At 36.4% G+C, this 27,662-nt stretch overlaps 1 protein-coding gene and 1 long non-coding RNA gene across 4 annotated transcripts in view; one reads left to right on the plus strand and one right to left on the minus strand.

Annotated features, from left to right (window-relative positions):
* The window catches only part of ADGRV1 (adhesion G protein-coupled receptor V1), a 260,638-nt gene that overhangs the window by 90,251 nt on the left and 142,725 nt on the right, over positions 1 to 27,662 (minus strand). The gene's annotated exons all lie outside the window — the stretch shown is intronic.
* LOC121108342 lies at positions 17,738 to 19,691 on the plus strand. The gene is made up of 2 exons (XR_005842798.1): positions 17,738 to 18,866; positions 19,511 to 19,691. It is a non-coding gene; the product is annotated as an uncharacterized LOC121108342 (long non-coding RNA).

Here is a 27,662-nt window from a genome sequence, read left to right on the forward strand (position 1 = left end):
AAATCTTATCTTTAGTATAAACTATAAAAGTTATAAATTTAAACTGTGTACGTCAGACCAGAAGGGACTGTGTTTGTCTGGGGGCAATTATCGCATGTACAAAGCTCAAACTATTTATAGGATTATATAATATTCATTCACTGTATTCATAGAATTACGCATGGGAAGGAGTTGTGAAGGCCTCTGAAGAAACCTAAATGTTGATTAAGTGCTTCTTAATATTTTTAGCATTTCTCATTCCACATACATGTTATTTCCAAGTGTAGAGGAACTATACATATGCATATTTTCATAAACTCTACAAAAAAAGCAGCTTTGAAATTATATTTCTCTGCGTGTAACATTTGAACAGTGACAAAGGCCAATAACTCCAAATAGATGTTCAAAGTATCAGCACTTCCTCTTACTTCTGCATTTCAGCCTGCACTGCATCTTCCACCAATTGTTTTAAACTTGTTGGAAAGCACTTTATGATAGATAACAGTGTGCCATCACCTCAGAACTGTTCCACAGAAATGCTTTAAAGTTACTGATTTCTGAATGCTCTGACAGAAATATAAACCTTCATTTTTATATTTAAATGAGATTTTTCCCTTGATTTTTATTGCAAATTATATTGTATCATCTATTCCTGGTCAGAAAATATGCAGCACCTAATGGAGAGAACAGAAATAATTTATGCTGAAGTCGACAGATAATACATTTACCAACATGAACCAGTCCATCTTAAGATGCTGCCCTGATTCTTCTGCCTGATAATTCAGTAAGTATTTTATGAATACTGTGGTATATCTGATGTGGTGTTAGCTACACAACTCCTTCATAGCGCTGTACTTTATGTAGTTTCAGTACGTAAAGGGTAATAATAAAATAATAGAGTAGTAAAGTATAATCAACATTTGTCACAATGTTAGGAGTTGCTAAAAACATTTTCATACAGGGAGCACAAATCTGAGAGTAAAATCTTTCCCTAGTGTTAGAAGTGCTGAATAGGTAGCACATTGTTGTGGGCTATGCAAGGCCTTAAACAAAAAGCTGTGGAGAAGGGTAACCCAAGCAGATGATAAAAAGCAACAAGCAGCAGAGCACAGAGAGCTCTGGAGCTAGGCCTGGCTGCATCTGCCAGCTCCAGGCAGTTTCACTTTCTCATCCAAGCAGGAAGCACCCCCTCCTCCTGCATTTCTTCTCAGACTTCCTGATGAAAAAAAAAAAAAAGGAAAAAAAAAAAAAAAAAAGATCCTTTCCCATCAGGAGAAACCAAGCTGCCAAATGAAGAACATGTCAGTATACTTATGTTGCACTCTTATTGTCTTGCAAACTCCTGTCTCAGTACGAATTGACAAAGCTTTAGACGTCATCTTCTTCTAGACAGAAATGTCTTCATGCATGTCTTACTGAAAGTGACTCTCATAGCAGCCATTCCATTTTTCACATGAAGTGAAATTATTTATTTCACTATTTGTTCTTTTACAATTCAAAATGCATTTCTTTGTTCCAGGCAGGGCAGGATTGTCTCTTTCATCATACAACTTGTCTGCATGCTTTTCTGCTAAAAAGAAAACAAAAGAGCCCAGCGTCGTGTTATCTGTCCTTTTACCAACAAAATTTCATAAGACTATCGCATGCAGAATTTACTGTGCTTTTCCTTTTGTTGGACTTAACTGCAGTGAACAATAACATATGAAAATAAGCACATTAAAACTCCCGTTAACACTGAACTGCTCTCTTCTGCTTTGAATTTACTTTATATGGGTAAAAAAGGGGTGCCCTCAAGGAACACAGGGATACTGCTTAATAATAGTGCACATGAATCATACTTTTTGTTACTGCTTGGTAGGTCAGGACCACACTGATGTGAGCCAAGAGTTCTTTCTGTGTTTGTGTTCTGATATTAAATGCCGAGACAAAAATACCAACAAAGGATGTACCAAAAATTCTGGAGATTTATGTTCACTAGCAACAATTCTAACTCAGACTTCCTGGAAAAAGTAACAATACAACACACAGCATGTTTCAGAGCACAGAAAGAAAAAAAAAAAAAAAAGAATTATATAATTTAGAAGATTCAAAACAGTGTTTAACTGGGTCAAAAGAAAAGTTCAATAACTAGCATTTCACCTCATCTTTACTCTGTTTCAACGAGGAGTTAGTAAGGAGTTTAAGTTCCTTTGTGGATTTGCACATATGCTACATGATTTCACTGGTCACTAAATTGTTTCAGAAATTTACGTAATTCGGAGAGTGGTGCCTCATAACTGCCACCAGAAAAACAGTATGTGCATTTAGCTTCATTTCTTTTGGCTTCCATCATGATCCTGAGCATATATTTTAATATATATAAGTGCCTTATGAATGGAAACTCTGAAGTCTGAAAGGGTAATCGGCGCTGCATGTCTTGGAGACAGTTTTGTTTTATGACTTATCTGCTTACAGTGTGTTTATTACACACCACTGCAAACCGGCCCCTTCAAATAAGAAAAGCTAAACTAAATTAAAATAGCTCACAATACTGATGGCATATTTACAACACATTGACCCACAACACTCTTGCAGATGAGATGTTTACAGTGTAATAGGCAGCAGAAGAGCTGGCAACCATTTCAAGAAGCGATTAGCCATCAGCAGCCATATGTTACTCATGCCCTTCCCCCAGCTGAGCAGGATGCCAGTTGGTTTCACACTGGGCTCATTCTCTGATGTCCTTACTTTCCATACTTTGGCTCGGGACTTTTTCTTTCCCCAAACCTGGTGGCCAGCAGTCTGAGGGTGCCAGATACAGGACAGGAGGGGGTCAGGAGCTGTGGTAGCAGCTGGAAGCCACAGGAGAAGCTGCAGTAACTCCCAGCTTTCGCAAGCACCAAACTGTGTGGTCAGCTGGAACATGGTTTCTCCAGTGATGTCCCTTACAGAAAACCCATTGAGTGATACCCACTGAGAAGTTTTACTTTTTTTTCTTTTTTTTTTTTTTAATAGGGAAAATAAGGAATAGCAGGCTCTTAGAAGGTTATAACCATTTTAGTTTTATATGCAGAATCAGAACAAGGTATATGGGCATAAATGCCTATATTTTGTACAGCATTTAGATCTGGTTGAAAGATGTACATCTCTTTGTGGGTTGTTACAACACAAGAGCCAGATCCACCTGAATCTCACTGCGAGAACCTCAGCAACACAACAATTCTGCCCTAATCATGCAAGCACAAGCTGGGAAAGCTTTTCACAATCATAAAAGACATATCTGTAGTCTTTTTCAATCTTAAGTACCCAGACACAGCTCAGGGCACTCTGAACATGCTGATTTGGCAGGTCCCACACAAGCTGTTCTGAGGATGGGCATTTTCTATGGTGGGATTTGCCTCCTGCTGTTTTCTGTCTAGAAACTCAGATTAGATCACAAGTAGATCTACCACAGCAGATTAATTGTCCTGGAAGCCTCTCAGGTGAGATCTATATACTTAAGGGGTGTATCTCTCCTGGAAAGAGTACAGTTGATGATAAACAGCCTGAAGCACCACTCTTATGAGGAAAGGCTGAGTGACCTGGGTCTGTTCAGCCTTTAGAAGACAAGACGCAGAGGGGATCTGATCAATGTTTGTAAATATCTGAGGTGTGGGAGGCAAAGGGACAAGGCCAGACTCTTCAGCAGCATGCAGTGATAGGACAGTGGGAAATGGCCACAATGAAGCATAGGAAGTTCTGCACAAATATGCATGAGAACTTCTTCACATTAAGGGTGACTTAGCACTGAAACAGGCTGCCAATGGAGGTTGTGGAGTCTCCTCTGAAGATGTTCAAGACCCGCATGGATGCCTACCTGTGCAACCTGGTCTAGGGAGCCTGCTTTGGCAGGGGGGTTGGACACAATGATCTCTAGAGGTCCCTTCCAGCCCCTACAGTTCTATGATTCTATGACTCTGTGATTGGGTAAAACTGTTACTTATGTGATTTTTCACTTCTTCCATTTCTAGTTATAGTTATTCCTGAAGTTCAGATCAGTGAAATACATGCACACAAATTTGACAGTTGGATATTTTATTAGCTCTATACTGAATTTAGCGCTCTATTCAGGCTTAGAAACCCATGATGTTGGGTAAATAGCATAAATGCAAGGGAAAAGCATCTATTAGCTATTGATGCATTGTCTAAGTATCTCTCTCATTTTCAGGATTTTTCTAGAGTTGTTATCTGGAGTCATAACCATGGCTGAAGTAAACTGCAGCTATCAGACTGCAAGCCTACAGGAGATTTCCCTCGCAGGCTAAAGGCAATATAGTGTAGGGCATCTTTGTCATAAATCAGGGTCAAGATACAGACAGACTAATCCCCTGGTTAATATTTTATGCATAGTAGCAGAGATCTTCTATGCTCCTCTATATGACTAGGCAACCGGGAAGTATAACTGTTTGTATATCTTCTTAAAAAAGGAATAACTAAGATGTAATTACAGGCACAGTGTATTCTAGCTTCACTGTTCTTCAGTACCAAGCCTCCATCTACAGATTCTTCTCCATATAGGGGTGTGGAGATCATCTTGAGAGATTTTTCCTTTTTTCTTCAGTTAAAATGAGCTAGGGTAAGCAGAGACTTTCTAGTTAAACTGCTAAGGGTAATCTAAGCCATGTTTACAGAACTAGTAGCAGTGTAAGCAGCTCAAAAAGCAGATATGCTAAAAATGTAACCTCCAGGATAAGGCAGCTGCTGGAAATGGTTATGCTTTTCACCAATACACAGTGAATGCTTCCGAAGTAAAAATAAATAAATAAATAAATAAATAAAAAAGGTTTGCATACAGAAAGCAAGATCTTCGTGAGGATATTTAATTGAAGCAGATTAACTTTTGTAACTTTTGTAACAAGCTTTTACACATGAAGGTAAATTTACTTAAAATGAATGAAATGCTCTTCAGCAAGAGCTAACACTTTTTAGAATAATTCTTACAATGAATAAACATCCCATAGTCTCATGAAGATCTTGCTTTCTATATGCAAACCTCTTTTTTACTCTTAGCCCTTGTTGTATTTCATTCCCTATATTTCTATTATTTGTAATACTTGATACTAAAGAAATACTGGCATTATTTAAATTTCTATGGCAACATTTGATCCAGATTCTTAACAAAGGTTCAAATATGACCTAGAGAACAATCATTTTGGCAGTATCTGTTGTGATACAGGTATCTTTACCTGCCTGCTTTCTCTGTGCACAAGGCTTCACAACAGAAGAACATACACCTTCCCTCCCCAATAAAAACAGAATATAAAACCTTTGTATTTGTTAATGGATAGGTTGACTTTTGAACAAGCAAAAACCGATGTGAATTACTCAGTAGCATAGGCTATACGAAACAGGAAAGACTTAAAATGATTTCAAGATAGGATTTTTCAGACACTATTATAAAACTATCACAAGGATGTCAGTTGACAGAAAGAATTAAATAGCATTAAATAATCTCCTAGTACTCATAATTTATGTGTTTTGTACAGACTCACCTTGTCTGTAAACAAGCTAGGGAAGGAATTAGGTCACTAGTACTCTAAGGAGCAGTTTAGATTAAAAACAGACAAGAAAAATGCACGAGGTGTGCCAAAAAGATAAGGATCCTAGAATTGTGCCTAACCTTAAAGCAGTAATTTAGATTAGGTACCAAGTACAACTTTTAATACTGAGACAATATTGTAAAAATGCATTCCAGAGTATGGTTCAAGTATTTATAGAATTTAAAAATTTGCTGTTGATGCCTGGTGCCATGGACTTTGTTCAGAGGTACAGATCTAACTGCTTTTTCAAATTCAAACATAGAAGCTCTCTCATCTAGTGAGAACCTGCAATCTGTGTTTCTGTCAACAGGGGAAAATGAGCTGCAGAGAAAGTCCCTTATTCCAGGGATTTTCTTCATGCAGAATGATTTCTAATATAAATTGTTGGTTATTCTGGAATAGAGTATCTGCATAGGAAACTAATCTGAACAATTTATTCTGATGAATACACTGCTTGATATTTACTTGATATTTAGTAACAAGGAGTTCTAGTAAACACTGGATAATATAATGTTTTAAGAGTTTTTCACTGGTTTAGCTTTGTACAATGAATATTAAACCTAATCCAGCTTCATTTGTGTTGGAAACAAAATGGAAACCGATGTCAAGATATGCAATCTATGTAAGTATCAGTACAATGAGTACGCTGAACACAAATTAACTTCTATTCTTAACATAAGTGGACTTGCAGACAGCAGTCAAAATCCAGACTTAGCAAAATTTATCAAAATTAAAACCAATTTAAGCTAAAGACCTTTAAATGTTGTCTTAAGTATTATCAAAGGCAGTAATGTACACATATTTTTTTTGTGACAGCGAAAATGAACTAAATATGACCTGTATTTTACCTAGTAAACTAGATAGCCATGCATAAGGCTGACCTATGTAGGTTCATATAGTTTAATTCCTGTTTCTTGGTCAGGATTTACTGTGAAATGATAAAGGAAACTGAGCACACACTTTTATGATGTCATTAATCAGCTGCTATTACCATGTTACAGTCTTAATTCCTCACATTATGAAAGATTATTTTGCTAAACTAGTATCAGAGGATGCTGAGAATGAAACTTAAGCATATTCAGTGCTTTGGGCACCACTTTGGTCATATTTTCATGTATTATCACCCATACTAGCTTCAAAATTCTGATGGACATTCATGGAACATCAGGATCAATTTAAATTGACAATGGTTCTCTTTATTCAGAGCAAGATAAATTATAAGTTTGGTTTTTACATTTTAAGATTATGTTTACCTGTTATGTTTTCCATCAATGCATAGATATATTTATGCAGTTTGGTAGAAGAATGGGACAAAATTTGAGATGCAATTCTTTTTATTTCACAACATTTGAAACATTTAATAAACATTCCTGTTTCCATGTGTAGGAATTAGGGGAAAGGAGATATTTTACCTGTCCCAAAACAGCCATTACAACCATTATCAAGTGGTTTGGACTCATCATATGTAGGTACATCTGAATTTTAAGTACTGCACATTTTTTGAAGCTACAGGAAGAAAACAAGTTTTAATAACTTTTAAATGCTTAAATGAAAGGCATACCGTGTTCTTGAATTCTCTGATTTATAAATACTTCTCCAGCTGATTCTTTCCAACATTTCTTTATTATTTAAATAGCTTTAATTTTCGATATGCATAATGGTCACAGGATTGACTAATAACTCAAGAGACGTCACTGGGCTTGCCTTTCCATACCTCACTTTATGTGGAACTCCTTAGTCCAAAAGTACTTAGAATTCATTCCTGGACTCTGACTAAAAACTAACAAAGTATCCAACATATCTCAGATCTATAGTGCTTAACCAGGCACAGAAAATCACTTGCTAGCACTTAATTTTCTGGAGAATCTGTTGACTAGTTTATTCCCACACTGTTTATGTCAGCTGTGTAGATGTGGAACAGGCCACACGCAAGAGGGGGTGTGAAGTCCCTGCTAGGAAAAGTAAAATAGTCGATGACTTCCTGACTAAAAGTGACCAGTTAAAAAGTGGGAGTACCTTAACTCCAAGTGATGAACAGGAAGGCCTGGGAGTCACTGTAAGAATTCAGTTTAGGATTTAGCCCTAATCTAGCAGGGAACATGCAGAACAGATCCTGCATTAGAGGAAATCTTCATCCTTCCTCCAGAAAAGCTGAGATTAAAGCATAAACAACTAAAGAAAAAGGTCTTTTTGTGCTTGGTTTGCAAGGAGTTGTGGGACAAACTAACAAGCCTGGGTCAACTCCATTAGCAAATTTCTTGAGGAAAAAGGCATCTGAAAAAAGATACACAATTTACTGTTTCAGCATGAATGTCTCAAAACCTGACACAGTTATAAATGAGTCAGTTAACAACTAGAAGGAAATATTCAAACTCCCACTAGAGTGAGGAAAAAGCCGACAGTAAAGCTGACAGTTTGATTTGGGCCTATTTCCTCCACTTGTAGGAATGTATTTTAAATGTAAATTCAGATTCTGGACTATGCTTCTGTCATAAGCCACTTCCAAATGATGTGGTCCTCATATTGCAAGGATTCATGCACAAGAACAGAGCCCGTGCAACTTTCTCAGCAGTTTCAATCCAACCTGCTAGGCAAATAAGACCACATAGAGAAATATCACTACTTACATCAGATATGAGAAGCTTCAACACTCCTGATTGCTGGCTATCATAAAAAGGCTCTGGTTGTGGGACACTGCATGCTGTCAGGAAGTGCATCAGCCTTTGTGTCTGACAGAGCCTGCATTTTCCCTCACATTGGCTCACACTCAGCTAAACATGAGCCAGCCCAGGTGGCCAAGAAAGCCAATGGCATCCTGGCTTGTATCAGAAACAGCAAAGCCAGCAGGAGCAGAGAGGGAATTGTCCCCCAGTCATCTGCTCTGGTGAGGCCACGCCTTGACTACTGTGTTCATTTTTGGTCCCCTCACTACAAGAAAGACATTGAGGCCCTGGAGCATGTCCAGAGAAAGGCAATGAATCTGTGAAGGGTCTGAAGCACAAGTCTTATGAGTGGCTGAGGGAACTGGGACTGTTTAGTATGGAGAAGAGGAGGCTTATGGGAGACCTTACTGCTCTCTGCAACATTCTGAAAGGAGGATGTTGTGAGACGGGGATCAGCCTCTTCTCCCACATAAATAGTGGTAAGACTAGAGAGAATGGCCTCAAGTTGCAATAGGGGAGGTTCATGTTGGATATTACAAAAAATTTATTCTCTGAAAGAGTATTCAGGTGCTGGAACAGGCTGTTCAGGGGGGAAGGTGGAATCACCGCCCCTGGAGGTGTTCAAGAGCCACTTAGATGTTGTACTAAGGGGCATGGTTTAGTGGGGAAATATTCATGGTTGGTGGACGGTTGGACTGGATGATCTTGGAGGTCTTTTCCGACCTTGGTGATTCTATGATTCTATGATTCTATGAAATTAAAAACAGAAAAAGTAACCAGAAACATTTCAAATTCATTTCCTTCCACAACTACTACTTTTAGACAGGAAAAAATTTAAAGGTAATGAAAATCAAACATGAAAGGGAATCAAAACAACAGGGAAAAGTCACAGTGATAGGGAATTTTTAGGTTCAAATATAATGTCCTCTACTGTACCTTTCAGAACAGTAATGAGAGCTCATGACCCTACTATCTGAACATCTAGTATCATTCAAAAACAAACAAACAAACAAACAAAAAAAACCACTACAGTAGTAAAACTGATATCCAGAGTATTCTATATACCAGTAGTTCACTGACAGAAAACATGTTGCAGGAATGTTAGGACTTAACAGAATGTATACTGTGTAATGCAGTGCCATGAGAAATCCTTTTCTAAAAGCATTAATGATACAGCATTCAGAGTGGGAGGTATCAGTATCTTTGGTTTGCTGGTGTTTTTTTTTTTTTTTTTTTTTTTTTTTTTTTTCTCCTGGGAATGTTTTCAACATTGAGAATCTTCCCATCACTCACAGCAAGAAATCAATTTTCCCTTGACAGGACAAGAGTCAAACAACTGAAGATCTAAGTTCTTTAAAAAGAGCTGTTTGTGAGCTGACAGATGCATAGTCCTGTTTGCATTCCTCCCCTGAAGTGACTACTGCAGCTCTGTGACTGTAAAACTGAGTACTGTTTACATTCAGCAGGTCCCAAACAGTGAGCATTTCTCACACATGTGTGGTAATTTTGCAGGCAAAAGAGCCAAGATAGAAAACAGTTCTGAAAAACAGCTTTGAAGAACATACACTTAAATCAAACATGCAAGGAGAAAAAGCCAAACAGAATGGTACTGTGTATGAGTATCATATACAAGATGGCTAACGCCTTCTTTACTTAACTGATAATTCTAAAGCAATTAGTCACCACATTTACTTTAAAGAAGTGAACAAAGGCACTTTTTCTGTAGCCTCTTGTTTTAGGAACTTGTCCTTATCTTTTATTGCAACACAAACCAAACACAAAGCATGTTTGTGTTAAACAGTCACACATCATAAACCAATCACATTTTAGAGATTGTTTCTGTATTTAGACACAACATTTTGCCTGTTCCTGCAGAAACATGGATGTTTTTGCTGTGATCAACTGCTTCAAACGCTTCCTATATTCAACCATACTAATAATAGCAAATACTCTCCTCAGACCCCTCCCATGTGTTAAATTAATCAACATCAGAAGGTCAAAAGTGCATAAGTAGCTTATGCACATTAATTAATTCACTGTCATTTACCACACTGCCACATATTTGGCCTCCTTTTATGCTTCTCCTTAATATGCTCACAGAGTCAATTATTCTAATTGAAAAAACTTTAACTGAATTTTGCCATTTCAAAGAAAAAAAACGAACAAACAAACCTTAGTTTGCTTAACCACTGTTAACTAAGGACCTGTGGAGGTCCTTTTCTGCTCTCTCCCTCTGCACCTTCCCACCTCGAAGAGTGAGGCTAACAAATAGTCCACACGCCCCTTGGCACAGTGAGAGCAGACTTGCCATGCCTTGCAATTAACCTGTGTTGCATAACATTAGCTATTATTTCTACTATAGCAAGCACACAGATGTGATTTCATCTGCCTTATGCTCCAGGTGAATGTGAGCTAGCACTAGATTAATGCTTCAAGTTCAGCTGAATGTGAGCTAGCAGTTGGCCTAACTATCTGTAGCTCTTGAGGAGATAAGTCTTGCTGAGAGGCTGAGTCCCATGCTAGTTTAAACACAAAGCAACTCCAACTGCAACTAAACATTTTTTGTTCAGCTCTGGTCTGAATCCAGACTGTGCCATTTGAAGAATATACTTATTTCTGCCAGAAAAGGACTACATAGGCATGTCCTTGCTCTCTCAGATCTCTCAGAATAAAATGTCACTGGAAAAGATAAGGCTCATACAATTAATCTTTTGCATTGCACAGCCAGTAGGATGGGAGTTCAAGGAAAAACATTAGGCAAACAGGTTGAGTTCTCCTAAATTTTTCCAGCAATATCAGGCTGCCCTTTTGGGTCAGTGGCATCCAACAAAACTTATACTGTAGCAAGGCCATTTAGTAAAGTAGTACCTTTCTGTGAACCAGATAGTTAGAAAAAAATAAATAAATATGGAAGCTGAGAAACAGAATTCCCTCTTTAGTACTTCATCAGGAAAAAAAAACCAAAAAATCACACCATAGGACCTGTCTGGTTTCTCCAGCTGTGCTGGCTGGTGTAATAAAAGATATTATCTCATCCCATGGGTTTTTTTGTGAGCAAGCTACAGCTACAGTGGTATTACTCCATGAATCATACTGAAATTTAGCATATCCTCGTGAACATGAATATCTGAACTTTTTGATTATATCCGATCAAATAGAAGTGAACACCATGAAAATTTACAATGCAAATGGATACAAAAATAGGTATACAAACTTATGCCAAGCTTCACCTTTTGTACACACACACACACACACACACATTCTTAACTGGAGATTCTTCTCTGCTACCTTGATTTGAATCAAGCTGACAGCCTTATTCAGAAGAAATCTGGGATGTAATTGAGAAATTTAAGTTCTACTTTTTACTCCAAGTCATGTCAAACACTTATTACAAAGCATAAAGTAATATACAGAATAATTGGATTACATTTCCTATGTCTTGCCACCTGTAAGTTCATATTTAAAACGGTAAGGTTAAAAAAATTAGACAAAAATTCTAGAAAATTTATTTTTTAATCTAGACATACCACAAAAACATGAACTCAAAGTTCCATTCATATTTCTCTCCCGAATCTCACAATTTTTACTGAATACTTTTTTTTTTTGTTGTCTGTAGATGTTAATTTAACTACTTGTGGCAGAGCATTGATTCAAAACATTTTAGAGGACGCGACATAGGAATACCCTTCATTCCCTCCTCGGGTAAACTGTAAAGAAAGTCCATACAGAATATAGCGACAGAATCCCATATGGGCAAATTTGAAGAATCAGTCCTCTCTGCATTCCAATTGGAATGTGTGTAAAGACTGCCTCTCAGTGGGCATATCTGTTTTCAGTGTGAAAGTGAAAGTCGTCTAATTAAGTGGAAATCCCCTCGTCATCATGTGTGTTCTCATACTTCTGTCACTGCCAAAATTAAATAGATCTACAAAGAGATAACCATTAACCATTTCCCAAATTCAGTTAATTCACTTAATTTATTCTTCTTTTTTTTTTTTTTCTCCCCACAGTTGTATGTATCGTTAGAATTCCTATGGTGAGGTTTTTCCAGGAATAAAAAGGACTTTTTTGGCACTGCACATTTAAAGTGATCTGTTCTTCCAACCAAATGCTACTTCGGCTAATTTTTTAACTTCTATCCTCGTTGCATTTTTCACAGTAGATAGATGTCTACAAAGTACTTGGCAACATCCCTAAGTTTATCTTTTTACTCAGTGTATCTCATTCCCCTTCAACCACATCCATGGGTAAACAGCATTGTTCTGATCTCAAAATCCTTAACTTGCACTGAATCTCTTCAAAACAGAATTAAATAACATCTGCTTTCATCACAAAGTAGAATATCAAAATTGAAAAAAAAACACATAAGAAGCAAAAGGCAATTTATATACTTCAAAAGTATATAATATTCTGATGACAGCGGTCATGTGGAAACAAAAGACAATGCTGAAGAGATTATTAGCAGCTTAGCAAAGACCACACAATTGTTTATTGTGTTCAACAGCCTACTCTACTATTTGACAGAGCAATACACTGTATTTCCTGTAGAAGTAAGCAATTCATCAGTCATACCATAAAATGTAGAAAATAGGGTTTTTTTTAATAAATGTATAAGAAACTCCCCTATGCTCATTTTTTTCCTCTGAATATTGATTTTACATTTTTACTACACTAATCCCTATCTCTGTACCAGAGAACTGCAAACTTTCTTTATACCATATTCAGTCTCCTAGAACTTCTTCAACTCAAGAACCAATTTTGCAAATCTCTACCTTCATTCAAAGTGGCTTCTTTCTTATTTAAACAACAAAGCAGAACATGGTCACCAAATAAAACCAGTCCCATTATTTGCTTTGAGTTCTGGAATGAAGGATGCAGGTAGAGAGGGATGGCACAGGAGGTGAGAGAGAGGAAGAGGCATTGAGAAGCAGGCTTAAGGTGGAAATAAAGTTACAGAGGATCAGAAACAATGCTGTTAAGAGTCTACAGTGCAGCCTTTTCAGAATGCCTGAATAGGTGGAAAGGAAAAGTCATTGTTTATACACTTCAGGAAGAGCAAATTTTTTAGACTTACTTGTTCTCAAAGGCCAGCTCTTCGTAGGCCTTCAAAGAAAGGCCTTTGAAATGGAGGCAACTTACACTTTTTACACAGGACTGATATAATGAGTTGTAAATTGGTATCTTCAAAGAGGTTAGCAAGCCAGAGAACTTGGAGAACATATTTTTACCATGTGTCAACAGTAAGACATTGCTGCACAGTGAAATCTCTGACTTTCTGCTCCAAGAGAAATTGAACAGGTTACCATTTCTTTTACTGTTCACAAAGCTCTTCGCTCTAGGCCTGAACTGACCCTAAACAAAGGAATTCAGTCAGATTGGTGGGGCGTGAGTCATTCCGCAAGCTCACATGCAAATGAATATCTTTGGTTTCTCTTTTTTTTCTTCCCATACCCACACTCTTCCCTGACTTTTTCTCTTCCTTGTATATAGCCTAATAATCAAGATGCTTTGTAAAAAATAATTTTAAGGAATAGGAGCAAATGGAATTAAGATAAAAGACAGACTTAAAGAATAAGCCAGAAGAACAGGAAAGTCTGTAGAGACACTTCAGCTGACAGAGAGAACACGTACAGTTCACGTTTTGGGAAATCACATAAAACACTTTGCCCAGTCCTTAAAAATTGCGGCAAAACTGAGTAGTGCCACTGCATGCAAGGAGTTAATATTTTGGAGTTGTAACAGTGACCTTCAAAGTATAAATTAGCCCAGAATGGATTTTACTCTTGACCTATTCATTAATAGAAAGACTGTGTCTGCAATGTGATAGACAGTTCAAAACCATATTGAAGCTGAGTTAAAAAAGTTAACAGACCTTTTTCCCGTCCCAACACATTATTAATTATTACTTGAGTGAAAAGCTAAGGTTTAATTCCCAATGTTTTTGCACTTTGGCAAAATAATGTTGCAAGATAAATAAACAAAAACCACACCAATACAGAGAACTGATGCAGAGCTGCAGGCGAGTTTGGCAGTTTTGAGACACTGTAATAAATCTGTCATAAAAACCACAATTCAAATAACTTACATACTCTTAATGAGGAAGCTCCTTCTCTTTCCTTTTTAATCTGAATTTCCTTCAATTTGTGAATATAAGCAAGAAAAAATTAAAGGGCAATTTACAGAGACATTGGTAACATTTGCAAGCAGAAGGTGAAAGTGACAAGGTTGCTGACTGCTAGGGGACAACGCTTCTTAAAAGACCAGGCACCAGGTCTCATTAAGTGGTGCTGAGGATAAAAAAGCTACCTCTAGCTGTCAGCAAGAGATGGAAATTTATTTCTATACATGGAGATTCAAGAGTATAGCGTATAGATGATGGACTGGTGTAAACTCAAATATATTAGGTATATAAGCAGCAGTAGAAAAGGAACATGTTCCACTGTACTATATTCCATTTCTCCCATAGAGGAAACTGAAATGAATGTTGCTTCAAAAACTTGACTGATCACCAGGAAAAATATCCTCCCAGTAGAATATGTGAGAAATGAGTATGAGACCGTGTATGTCTTATTGCTGAAAATTTTCATCTCACATAGATAGTACCGATCCACCCGCAGTGTGATACAGCTAGAAAAGGCTAAGTGAGCCTTTTGTAGTCATCCCTCCTACAAACACAGTGTGCAGATGGCAAACAACTGTGCCTCTTTCTGTCTGAACACACAGGGATTATGGTCAAAGATAACCTCTCTTCCCCAGTGCAGGGGGCATGTTCTCCTTACATGCTCTGAATGTAGGTATTAAAGTAGGAATTGAAATGATAAGAGTAAATGGTGTCACTACTGCCAGACAGGAGTGCAACCCACCTACAAATTTAGCTATGCGTGACACCCCTGGAATTCTAGAAAGGTTTGCCAGAAAGTAAGATACATTTACAAACACACTTTAACTTAGAATATGTTTTTTCTTCCTATAGATCTATAAAATATGTTCCACAAGACCCGTCTTTTACAAAAGACAGAGCAAAAGCCAGTATGCCCTTATGCACCGTTCTCCCCACCAGTGCTTTATACTGCAGATGAAAACTCTGCATCCAGTCTAGTACATTTATTTATTTATTTATTTAGAAGGGAAAAGTGGAAGAGCTTCTCCTGAATCCAATCTTACCAAATCATCTGGAGTTTCTTAGCAAATGTTTTTCAGGATTATCTGAAAACTACGTTTTCATATGGCTTCATACATTTTTATTTTGGCATTTTATTTCTTTAGAGACATATCTATGCCATATCTTCATAACTTAACTTGAAGATGTAGTTAGTTCTTAAACATGTACAAATTTACTGTAGTAGTTTGTGTTTTTATAGAGTTTTCTTGTTTGTTTGTTTGTTTGTTTGTTTCACTCCAGCATATGTAGAAGAAAGAAACAACAAAAAACTACTGGTAGAATTCTGTGAACACATAATAATGCTCTTTAAAAATCATTTCCTCCTCCCACATTTGCACCCTTTTCCGTCTCTGTATATTGGGAAACTTCGAATGGAACCACTGGAACTGACCTTGTATGTTTCTGTTCCAGCTGCTAACAAAAAAGCTTCAGTCCTCTTTCCTGAGGAAAAAGGACTGAAGCTTCTGGCTTTAGTTTAACAGTTTATAGCTCCCTGAGGTGTTTAGCTACTCACTTCACGTCTTTGTAAATTTAGACCTTGAAACAAAAGGAGATATTTATATGTAACAGTGGTATGCTTTTAGCCTTGCACGGGCTACTATATAGGAAGAACCTTTATGGCTCTATGGTTTCAATCCCTTTCTCAAGGGAGAGATTCTCCAGGAAAACAATTCATTGCTTGAGTGCAGGTTAACGGCATTGTTAATTTATAGAAAGGAATCATCAATAGTTTAAGACATTTATACTTAGTTTGGTCAATCAGTAACAGGTAAACTACATTATGAGGGGGAATTTTATAAGTGATTAATTCCAAATCTCACATAAACTTCTAAGTAGCACATGGAAAATTACAAAGTGTCTGCTCTGCAGTAAAAATTTAGCATCCTATCTACTGTGTAAAGACCTAGGAAAATACACAAAAAAAACCATCAGAGCAAGTCCTGAAGAAATACCTTGATGTAAGCTACTCTGAGAAAAATAAAAAACCATAACTATACTTACATTTAACAATATTATATTTTTAAGTGGCTACTCTTATTTAAGGAACTTTTTAAAAACGTGAACTTCTAATCTGAGAACAATGAATTTATACCATTATTTTAAAAACATACAAGAAGACCACCTACTTACCTAAGTACCTCTCAAGTAACCTTTTACAGACTTGAATTCCAGCAAGTTACTACTGGGCTGTGGAACTGCTTTCTATCAGAAAACTTAAGAGAAAAATGACAAGACAACTTGAGTTGTAGTCAGTGGGAAGCTCCAAAAGCCTGAAGTAACAGCCTACTCAGGTTGGAATAATTAAATTTTTTTAAGAAATTGTAACAGCTAGAGGACTGAATTTCTGGAAAAGCAAGTCAGAATTTAAGAGTATTAGTATCTCAAAGACAACATGGGATTATACAATTTGTAAAAAAAAAATAAAATAGATTTTTACTGAAAATATGCTTGTGAGCATGTATTTCTCACAGTAAAGTACATAGATTGCTAGACTGGGACTGAAAGCACCTGTGTTTTAATCCTGATTCTGCTGTATCCTAATTTAAGGACTCAGAGAGAAATGATTTTTCTCTGCCTCCCACTTTCTTCATTTACAACATACAGATTTCACATATGTGTTTTTTTAAGTACTCTGCAAGGGACTGTGGAAAAGTAACACATATGAACTACATGTTGCTGTATTTTTAAAACCATCTGTCACTTGAAAGAATTGGAGACAACTTGTCATCCAGTGATCCATGCAGCTGCTTTTCAGAGCTCTACTGACCTAGGGCTACAAAGATTAATAAGTAATACCACAATTATGTATGGTGGTTAAACAGCAATCCAGACTCCAAAGCCAAAATAGACAATTCTCTTTCATGTACATAAACTTGCCCTAAATTAAACAAACTAGCTTCAAAGGTCTACAAGACCAGAACTGAACCTTTGCAGGTCACTTTATTTGAGAACACTGTCCTTGATGTGTTGAAGTTCACCGGGCTACATCCACACTGCTTATGTTTAAATATTAAATCTGATTCTGCAGAAAAAGATTTTCTGTTTCTGGAATATCACATGCTGAGCCAGAAGCTTACCATTTACAGCTCTACTGACACTGCCTGAAACATCAGCCTATAAAAAGACTTAGCATAGCATTTCCTAGTGGTGTTTTCACTTCTGTTTATTTTACCATAGCAATCAGAAGACAATTGTGGCACTTCTACATTGAGAGATTTTTATCTGGCAAGCTGAGCTGTAACATATTTGTCTGAAGAGACTCCCAACTGCTTTATGCCAACACAAAATCTTTTTTTTTTTTTTTTTTTTTTTTTTGCCCAGGAGACTTTTGACTCTTTTCTATAGTCTCCTAGACATCAGTGCAAAGCATCTGTACTGACACAGAAATATCTACAAAAAGGCAGTAAAGTCATGAGTCATGACCACTATGAATGAAAAACATTCACTTGTAGCGGGGGCCACTTTTGGAAGCTTCACCTGTGAAAGATGTGGTGGATGAACCCAATTCCAAGACTTTCTGGTACAATTGTGGAACTACTCATTACAGAATTCTCATTCACTGTGAAGCTGCAAGATGTATATTAGAATAGAGACTGATGGTGGTATAGAAGTAATGGTCACACATTACAAGAAAAAGATTGCAGAGAGAAGGTAGTAAAGGGACACGTTTTGGAGGCCAATGTTATCGTCATTGGTGCTTACATCTTGATGAGCAATAGCAGCAATCTGGAATGCTCAGGCATCATTGCCTTGTTTCATTAGTGTGGCCCTCTACAAATCTGTACAGTTAAGTATGCTGAACATTTTTTTAATCTTTCATTTCTATCATGAGAAAAGGAAACATCATAGCAAAACACATTGGATATGACCTGTTCATACATGATCTAAGCTCAACAGGCATACATGTGAGATCCTTACATAAAGATGCACTTTATAAAGTTTGCCAACTATAGATTTTCAATGGCTAGTGTGGATCAATAAAAAGAAATGTTCTGGTTCTACTCACTAACAGCGTTGACTGAAATTAATGTTTTGAGCCTATTTCTATTTTGATATAGTTACCTCTCGGGGAGAAAATATTTAACCAATATTCTCCCAAAGAGTCCTGCTGTGAACAGCTGTGAATTATCTTCTGGAGAAAATTAATCTAAGCTGGTGTTTTTCTGCAAAACAGCAATCCAAGGGCAACAAAGATGTTGTGTCACATTCCTGATACAGAAGCTACTGAGCCCTAATGGCTGCTTAACCAAGTGAATCCTGCTGTGTTTCCAAATTCTGATCACTTCACAACATAAGGAGAGGCACAAGGAAAGTGACCAGGTGCTCCTCTGTTTATAAATCTATAGTACTGTGTTATGGATTGAGGTTTCAGAAGATGTCAATGTAAAATTGGATTTATTATCCAGTTACGCTCTCTATTATTAAGACAAAGATGTTAATTGCTGTCTCTTATTCTTCTTCATGTTTCAATAATTCCAGTCTTTCTCCAGCAGGTTGACTCAGGTACTCATTCTCTTTTGCATTCTCCTCTGTGAAAATACTCATATGCTGTACTTTCTTCTTTTAATCTCCTCTATTTTATCACTTTAAATCTGCTTCACTGTTTTAGAATCTTTGTGATACTTTATAGACTTATCAAGTCTAAGTGAATACAAGCAAACATTTTTCTCTAAGATAGCTTCTACATAGTAAAAACTTAAATGAAGAGACTTCTATTGTTGTTTCTCTTTTTAAAAGCTGTGAGCAACCATCAGCATTGTAATCTATTAAATCATACAGGCTTTTCGAGCATGACTACAAGCTTATTGAAAAATGATGCCTGTTACAACTTGAATTAATTAATTCTTTTTAACTACTTTGTTAAATGGAATTTCAAAATCCCTGCAGTTCTGCTTGTTTACATACACAGAGCAGGAAAATACTATTTACCTCTTATTTACTGTTACTTTTTTTATTCCTTTATTTGCATTCTTGAAAGGAATGTATGTCAGTATCACATACATAGGATATAATTATAAAATAGTATTTCCCAACTGGATAGAGAGGATAAATGATACAATGTACTTTGCCATCAAACATGATATTCCCAGCTGTTTGGTAAATGACTATTATTCTTCTCTGTTTTTGTTTCCCTGGAAACACAATAGGAATGGACACAGAGTAGACCTCAACTTGAACTCTGGAAAGATACAAAGGTGACTTGCCCGTGCACTCAACACGTGATTATCGAACTAGAATGTTTTGGTCTGGAGATGCTGGCACATACCTATGTTGACTTAGAATGAAAAAAAAAAAAAAGGTTAATAAAGCCAATACAGAGCTTCCAAATTCTCTGCCTGTGAATGATTACCTAAGATGCTCTTTTTAATAATTTTTGTTTGTCCTTTTGAAAACTAACTATTCCTGGCTAGAGAACTTACTGCATGCACAATTATTATCTCTTTGGAGTGTTTGCAATGAAAATATAGCAAAATGGTTAGCTTCTAACATGGCTGTCTGTTTGATCCACTCTAAGATTAGATAACTTCTTTGCTAAGGAGCAAAAGCATTGCTGATGTGCAAAAGGACAGTGTCCTGAATGAAGTTTTTTTCATTTGTGGAAGACCCAGGGACAGGCATAAGCAACACGCATATATCACACTCTCAAAAGTACTCAGAGTTCAAGAGAACACATTTATTATTGATGGCAGCCTGAAGACAGTTTTGCTTTCTGTACAGGTCCTTGCCCTACATGAGCAAAATCTTTCTTACTTAATAAATCAAAGATTTTGGACTTACTCCCAGGTAAGGTTCATCAAAAGTGACTGGTGTTAGCATTAAAAGAACAACGCGATTAGAAGCGTTGGAGAACAAAACAGTGCTAAAAAAAAATGCTGAATAGAGTCTTGTATTTGGCTGTCAGTACACCAGAAAACTTAGAAACACTTTGAGGCACATAACACAGAAAACAAAGATAACAAAACAAACAATTTTCTACGTTGGGTAGTTCAAATTGGTTTCACAAATTCACATCATAAACATCACAACAACAGATCACCTGCTTTGTAGTAAAGAAGTACATCTTCCAAGAAACATCACACTTTTCTCATTAGTGATAAACAAGCTGAAATATACCGTGCTTAACAGCTGAGTACTTCTCTCCATCACAGTTGGCAACATTATCACACCTAATCTTCAGCAGTGGACTTTGTTTACCTTTTCTGATTGGACAGAGTACTTAAGATAATCTCCCTCTTCTGCTGTAAAATTCCATATTTGGGGATTTTTTGTCAGTAAGATATTCAATCAAAAACTCTTATTTGCTGAAACCAATACTAAAGCTATAGTTGCCAAGAAAAAATCCCCCCCCACAAAAAAGTCCTGTTCAAAGATAAATGATTTTTTCCTGTGGAATATCTAATAACCTTGTATGTGGGATGCTCAGCTAGAACACAGTAGACAAAGATACAAACATTTTGCACCTTCTCAGTAAATGAGAATAAGTAATCTGAGGTGAATATAGAATGAATGAGCTACAAAAACCTTTATGGGAAGGTAGAACAGCTTAATCTCACAGACAGAGGCTCAGGCTGTAGAAGTTATTTTATCATGGCCATTGGAAAAATGTTTTTTTCTCAAAAAATTCTTAACCCAAGTATAACCCATGCAACGATTATTTGTGAGATTCTAGTGACTAACTGTTTACTCTAAATAGCTCTTTAAACTTTAAACCCATTGCTCGAAATAACTCTTTGCTTTAAGTCTAAGCTGGTACAATGATTCAGCTCTTTCGCAGTCTCTTACAAGAAATTTTTTTAAAGCAAAGCTGCAACTGTGAAACCACAGTCATTTCAATCCATGAGTAGAATGCATTTCCAAGGTCACCTAGGGCCAGAATTTCATTCTATTATTCCCACTTCCCACTGACTTCAGCAGTAAAACTGCCCTGACTAGTGCCTTATCAGCACGAGAATGACGAGCGCAGGCTGGCCTTTCTTGCTTTATTTATTTGAAATACATATGTGTAGAAATACGTATTTTACTGCTTCTATACTCACATCTATAATAAATTAAATGCCTGGGACTATATTTAAACTACAGAATAGAAAATGGAGAAAAGTTGCAACAATATAGCCAGTCACTTGTTGCAGAGAATACAGCCTTGAAGCAGCAGGATATCTACTGCATGATGATACGTCCAGCACACAATCACCCCATTTCAGGTTTGAGCAATTCAGTCATAATAATATATAATATATAGCATATAACGTATCAAACATGCTTTATGATTGATATATGGGATATATGAGATACAGTAATGGATACTGATTTGCAGTGACACATTGTCTGGTATTTCCTTTACTAACACAAGTACAGGCACCAATACAAAGTCTGACTGGAGAAAATGCAAACTTTGCAAGAAAAGCATGGGCACCATTCAGTGGATAACTCAAGAAGTATCTTAAATTCTTTGGAGTAGCATTCATCTATAAAGACAAGCTTGCTTAAGGATTTTAGTCATCTAACTAATCTGTATTGATGGATTTCTCTCCTCTTTTTGACAAGCCTAGGAACAGTGTACAAATAAAAAAGTTCACTTATTTGTTCAGTTAAGTACAGATTATGGAAAGTAAATTCAGCTACCATTTTTGACAAGTTCTTGCTTAAACACCTTCAGGAATGTGGTATTCACCATCTCTCTGGGCAACCTGTTCTAGCACCTCACCACTCTTCAGTAAAAAACCTCTTCCTGACATCTAATCTCAATCTATCTCCCCTCCTTTTATATTAAAACTATTCAACTCCTGTCCTATCATTAACTACCCTTGTAAAAAGTTGATTTCCCTCATGTTAATAATCTCCTTCCTGTAAATACTGGAAGGTTACAATGAGGACTGCTTATAGCCTTCTCTTTTCCAGCCTGAATAAGCCCAGTTCCTTCAGCCTGTCTTCACAGCTCCAGCCCTTGGATCATCTGCTGTGAATTTCTTGGATTTTCAGTTTTTATAAAGAAAACCCAAAGAGAAGCGTATTCTGTTTTCAATCTTGAGCAACAGTGACTCTTCAAAAGTGACAGATACATCAAGAAATGACGAAAACACTGTTTATTTCACTTTCAAGTGCAATTAGTGCTTACATTTTTCTCAAAGGCACTTGACAAATCTAATCAGCTTGTTGCTATGCTATGTCAGGAAAAGGAAAGCGTGTCCTCTATCGAACAAGAAGCGTATAAAGATCCTGCACAGATTCTTCTTTGCTCTGTACGGGAAAACCTAGTCTACAGTTTGTCCCCTAACTACACAGAGTACCAAAATACAGGCTTCTAGTAAACACAGTGCTGGATAGGGAAAGTTTCAGGCAGTAGACAAAAACTCATCCTGTATTCATATAACTGTGTTCATAATTTGTCCAAAGAACGGTGCAGTCACTCAGGACGCTGTACTATGGTGTTTGTGGCAGAAGTATTTCATAGGAAGATTATTTAAGGATGGAAATGGACTCATCCAAAGCAGCTGTATTATTAAATTAGAGAACCTCTATATCTGATTGCCAGGCTCAAAGCAGAGAGGAAACAAACTGAATTCTGTTGATTGAAGGATTTGAAGTATAGTAGGTTTAGGAACTAATCTGGATATAAGAAGCAGAAAAATTTAGGAGGCAATCTTCAAACAACTTTTTGAACATTTAGGGATGGCACTTCAAGTTTTGGGTTTTGGGGTTTTTTTTCCTTTTTTTTTTTTTTCTTATTAACTGTATTCGTTTCAGTAACATTTGCAAGTTCTCTCTTCCTGCCAAAAGCATAGAATCCTACATTATAAGTATATGAAAATCTGCTTCACCTTCATAATAGTCTAGTTCCTACAATTCTCAACCCAGAACCACCATAAAATGCTCATGTCTGAAATGCTTCATGTGATGACCATGTGGAACTCATCCTAAGTAGATTAGCAGTACAATAAAAGGGAAGTTAGGCAAAACAGGGTACAAGAAAGAAGTATGAAAATTTTGGGAGATCCCCTCTGTGGAGGCAGAGCAGGAAACCTGTGCTTAAGGACATCTGTTTGGGACAGACAGCTGTGCAACAGAAGTTAACAAGTTAAGGAAATGCAGAGTAGCAGACTGTGGACAGAGTCAGAAAAAAGATGGCATGTTGCTTCTGATCTGCACTTAGACTCTGGTAGGCCATTTTGGAAGTGTTTCTTCATTTTGAAAGTTCAGAGTCAGAACAGCCTAAAGCTGGTGTCCCCTTCAATGGAAGTTGGATATATAGAAAAATTTGGATAGTCGCAGCAAGTTCTGTACTGTTTACTTACAATTTAGTTCAACAAATAGCTACAGACATTAAGGTTATTCTTTATTTCAGAAACACATTTCTGCTATTTCATACTTTAATGTCCTACAGAAGCTTTCTTCAAAATACTTTATTAAAACAAGAGAAAAAAGGATAACATATGACAAGAAAATTGCAGGCACAAGAAACCTCTGTGTATTAAGAATTCCTCTAATATTTTTTCTCTAATCCTGTTAATGACCGACTCTCATCATGGATTAGTTCAGAGACTTAGTTATACTTCTTTATGCAATTATGATACTCTCAACTGCCTACAGAAATATAATTTCTTACCAAATATGCATGGAAGCCTGTGTAGTACTCCTCCTTTAGGCTGGTCTGTTAAGAATTTAATGCAGAACAAATTACAGCCTGAAAACTTTTTTTCTCCCGGTTTGGCATCTTCCTGCATTTTCTCTCCAAGCATGATGCTAACCAAGTCCCACCATTACTCTGTTCACACAAGCCACTGTGATCTCTGACTCAGCTGAAATAGAAAAATGAGCTGCCAATAGTGAAGCAAAAGTCATCAGTATCCAATTAGCATGTCTGTAAGCTTTCTGTCAGCTACTATCTGGAAAGTCCAGAAAATAAGGCTGCTGCAATTATGCTTGCTTGGGCATTTTCTTTCTTCCAATTTAACTTTTTTAAAGTAGTTTACCTGGTAGCAAAACAGAGATGATGAATCTCAAATTCCAATAACTGTAATAGGAATAGTAAGAAAGAGAGACTGCATTTATTGTATGTAACTCAACCACTTTATCTCTCTAACTCATTCTATCATATACTCAGATATGAAATAATTAGCTTGAAGGCATTTTTGATAGTGTGGGTTTTTTTTGTTGTTGTTGTTTAATTTTTTTTTAATTGTAAACATGAATTAGATACCACTTTTAGCAGCCAGAAATAGAACTACAACAAAAGTGCTACACGGAAGCTTTCAGCCTTAATCTCCATTTTTTTATTTTCTGTTTTCATTCTCTAACAGTTTAGCTAACCTAATAAAACTTTTACGTGCTTTCCAGTACTAAAAAATTAATGCAAATTGGTAAGTATTATTTATTAAATTATAAACTGTTTCTTGCTCTGAGGATTTTTTCACAGATGTCGTTGAGAGGCCCCTTTCAATGTAAATTATTTTCTGATTCTGTCACCATATCCTGCTATCATTTGTGATGATACTATCATGACAGTGTAGAAAAGACAAAATAAACGTATTTACTCATCTTCTTTTCATCTGGGAACCTGCAAGCAAATGGGGAAAATGAACACAAACATCGCTCATAAAACAGAACATGAGAGATGTACAATAAGAGAAGAAAAAGTGAAACATATATAGGACTAAGTCTGCATAATATTGTTCTTGTATACTTAGACAGGAAATACGGGCTCCATGAAACCCAGAAGAAGCAATTCAGAGTCCACTTGAATGACGTAACTGGTACGACATACAAGCAGAAATATTGCTGCAAAACAACCCTGAATAGACAGGTTTCAAGATCATGTTGATGATCTCTGGGAAGCAAGTAAAATATCAGAGTGTGTATGAAAAATATGGGATACAAATGACTGTACAGATCTTCAAAATGTTTTAAAGAGGAAAACACTTGATCCTGCTCTAGTTAAGCATAATATAAGAAGATGGAAGATGGTAAGTCCCAGGTTATATATGAAAAATACAAAAGCTGAAGTTGTGTAAAAAGTTGAAAAAGGTTTGTTGCTTTTTTCTTTGTAATTAGCTGAGATAATGTCAAGTAATTCAAGAAAGTATTTAATCCTAAAAGTCCCTCTGTGGTCAATCTGTTTCAGTGCTCTGTCATCCTCACATTAAAGAAATTTTTCTTCATGTTCAGATGGAACATCCCATGTTCCAGCTTGCACTCATTTCCCCTTGTCCTGTTGCTGAGCACCATGGAAAGAGATTCTGGCCTCATCCAAGTGATACTGTGAATGTTATTACAATACTGTGGAGTTTCTGGCTTAAACTAAAATTTCACTCAACCACTAATTAGACAATGCTATGTTTCCAGCAGCTGCAGTACATGCAGTTTTAAGGAACCTCCTACTTGTTCAAGGCATATCTAAAAAAGGTGGGCAACTGACTGCTGACCATGCATTCCCACAGTCTTGCTTTTTAACTAGGTTACAGAATACACTCATTTGGTAAGTGGTGTAGGAAATGACAGCAAAGTAATATTTATCAGGCAGTCTTTGTGATGAATTAATTTTGACAATGTACAGTTTGATATACTTCAAACTCCTGAAGGGGGGGGGGGGGGGGGGGGGAGTAGTATTTTTTGAATATTGTCCAAAGTAAACTAAGGGTATTTCAGAATAAAAAAATAAGCCAGGCCTCATAGATCTGTTGAAGGAAGATACATCCTACAGTCAATATGGAGAGAGAATAACTGGCACAGAAAGGTATATAATTTACAAAACCCACAGAGTCTTCTGGTGTCTTAGCTGTTAATGATGAAGACAGAGAAGCCAGAAGAGTACATGTTCAAAGAGAAAAGCAAACTGAAGGATGATTACGGACACCCAGTAATTTTAATCACGTTCAAAATGGACAGTAGAATCTTCAAGTGGTGTCTCAGATTTGTAAGGAATACTCTTGCCAATGAACATGAACATATGAACAAGAGAGTTCACATGCAGTAATACTGCAATTCAGGAAGATATCACCAATATGAAAGCTATCAAATATCTCTTAGACTACCTCATTCTTTCTTTTCCAGATAGATTTCTTGACACATTAGCTTCCCTCTTCAGACACATCAACTAGCTGTTCCCATATTCTGCAGATAATATTATTTTCAGAGTCATTAACATAAACAACAATAAAACTAATCCATGTTCATATTAATTCAAATAAGAAGAAATCTCTGTTTCCAAGACAATGCATTCATTTTTTTTTTTTGAGTATTTTCTTCACAAGATTTCATTTTCTAATAACTTAATTTTCTTTGAAACAAAGAACATCTGTCCCAGACAAAATTAAATAACTGTGTCCACTTTCATACTTTTTTTGCTTTCATATTACAAGGTAACAATGTAATCTTATTCTTGATCTTTGTATATTTATACCTGTTCACCATCTTTTTTTTTTTATGCAAGTCAAGAAATAAACAGGTAAACAACGAATTATGATCATTAACAGCACTTACAAAGCTATCTGATTGCCTAAAAAGATTATATTAAACAGTTACACTCAGTATACAGAATTGAGTATGCATAATTTTGACATTTTGCTCTATCACATTGTTAAAATCATGGCATTTTCTGTAGCTGAGAATATGAAATCTTGACACTGGCTTCTTAGAACATTCTGTTTTATAATGATCTCCAGAACTGGTTATTTAATCACTAATGTGAAATGCATGAATTTAAGTATTTCTATGGATGAAACTTTTTTTCAAGCTTTCTGTTATTTGGGGGAGGCACTGGAAGACGTTTGGCAGAATGTGATTTATGGCTAATGGTAGACCTCATTAATTTGCACAGGAAACTAAAAGCTGAACTGCAAATTAAATGAGATTGTCAATTTAAATAGTAAAGGAAAAATGCAAGTACATGTGAAAAACGAAAATCTCCAGAATATCAAGGTATCTCAATACGTTCTATATTTAAGAAACTTACAGTACAAGTTACATCATCAATAAAATTTTTATAAACAATAGAGGATATTATAACGTATCACTCAGCCTATTACTAGAAATTCTCAAAACTATGTTTGATTACTCTCTTTAAATATTCATCAGCATTTAAAACGGCAGTCTTTTAAAAACAAACAATGTTTTGTGCTATGGAGAAAGGATAGTTAAGTTGCTGGTGTTCAACAAATTTCTAGTATCACCATAAATGTCATGGATGATTCTGAGTAGGAAATGTTACATTAAAACACCAAAAAGAGATTGCAGCCCTAAAATGTAGATGCTTAGCTCTTAAACTGGGTCCTTGCTTTGAACTTGGAGTTTAGCATTTCCAAA

Source organism: Gallus gallus, chromosome Z (genome assembly GCF_016699485.2).
Source record: "Gallus gallus isolate bGalGal1 chromosome Z, bGalGal1.mat.broiler.GRCg7b, whole genome shotgun sequence".
In the NCBI taxonomy this organism is placed as follows: Eukaryota; Metazoa; Chordata; class Aves; order Galliformes; family Phasianidae; genus Gallus; species Gallus gallus.